We start from the raw sequence: 396 nt of genomic DNA, 5'->3' as shown, positions 1-396 counted from the left end.
TTTTTTTTTTTTTTTTAAATTTTGGGCACCATGATGATATAACGGTTTCAATTATTGTACATTGACATTGCAACCGTTCTATTTCTTTTTAAAGGCAAAAATTGAAAATAACTTAGCGTTTAATCAATATATTAAGATCGTGATTTTCATATAAACATTCTTTTATTTTTAATCTTTTAAGTACCATCTCAAATTGAAAAGCTTATAAGACTAAGTGAGTGCGTACGATGATTTTGTTGGATATTGGTTAAATAAATTGAGAATTGAAAATCGATTAAAGTTCGTATCGAATTCGGCCAAATACTCAAAAGCTCGACTCAATCCGTTTAGGCAAAATTGTTTGCCACTTCGCCGCTTCGGGGCGCACAAACGGGGATCGACCTGCCCGGTCAGGTC

The sequence above is a fragment of the Olea europaea genome, chromosome 19 (assembly GCF_002742605.1).
Source record: "Olea europaea var. sylvestris chromosome 19, O_europaea_v1, whole genome shotgun sequence".
Classification (NCBI taxonomy): domain Eukaryota; kingdom Viridiplantae; phylum Streptophyta; class Magnoliopsida; order Lamiales; family Oleaceae; genus Olea; species Olea europaea.
The sequence above is the reverse complement of the archived record's forward strand: the minus strand, read 5'-3'. Positions refer to the sequence as shown.